Below are 947 nucleotides of genomic sequence, written 5' to 3' on the forward strand. Positions count from 1 at the left end.
CAAATCATTTTTATTCCAATTGCAAGGAGTTAAGCATGCGGTGAACTTTCCCTCTGAAACCAATAGGAGGACATCAAGTGCTTAACTTTAGGACCATGCTCCTAAATCTCAAAGGAGAGCCTGAAACTTACAATAAATCATCATATCCCGATGGCAACAAGGATAGAAAGAAAAGTGGTCAACCTTCTAAAAGGGAACCGTGACCTAATAAGTGTGAAATCTCAGAAAATAACACCACATGACGTGGGAAAGTAGGTTCCCTATAGTTCAAATAAATAATGCACATGCATGGACATAACTTTCTTCAGTGTAAACAATGGGGCAGCAACTGTTACCCTGCACATGCCCAATCTCGTTTGATCTTGGAAGCTAAGCAGGGTCAGGCCTGGTTAGTACTTGGATGGGAGACCGCTTGGGAATACCGGGTGCTGTAGGCTTATACCATAGTCTTTCGAGACTGAAGGTTGCCAACCAAACAATGGAGGAAAGGGGGAATGTCCAAGGGGGGGAGAACAGGGTGCACATCGGCGGCAGCAACTTACATTGATATCGTTGTCCTGTTCCCCCATTCCCTCTCCCGTACTTACCTTGAATCTGCACTAGCAAAGTCCGAGGTGGCCCATTGGGCTGATGGAGAATTATCTCCGCACAAGAGAACAAATGTTCCAGATATGCTCCAGGTAAGGGTACAAATACTCCCTTACCTGGTGGAGACCTTTGAGATCCGCTTCTGCTTGGGTCTCCTCTAGGACGGCCTCTGAGGGGGAGGAAGAAAGAAGAATCCAGCTAGATGCTTCCTCCTCCCTCCTCTCTGAGGCCACTGTGACCAGGATGCTCCCAGTGGAGCCTCAGAGGTGGGGAAGGGGGAGGAAGAGTCCAACCAGGCAGTTCCTCTTCCTCCTCTCCTTCAGAGGCCAATTTGACTTCAGAGGTACTCCCAGCATTGC

The 947-nt window shown here is 48.4% G+C and overlaps 1 pseudogene; it reads left to right on the plus strand.

Annotated features, from left to right (window-relative positions):
• Positions 1-320: 320 nt before the first annotated feature.
• LOC136650545 (5S ribosomal RNA) lies at positions 321-437 on the plus strand (annotated as a pseudogene).
• Positions 438-947: the final 510 nt, after the last annotated feature.

This window comes from Tiliqua scincoides, chromosome 4, assembly GCF_035046505.1.
Source record: "Tiliqua scincoides isolate rTilSci1 chromosome 4, rTilSci1.hap2, whole genome shotgun sequence".
Taxonomy (NCBI): Eukaryota; Metazoa; Chordata; class Lepidosauria; order Squamata; family Scincidae; genus Tiliqua; species Tiliqua scincoides.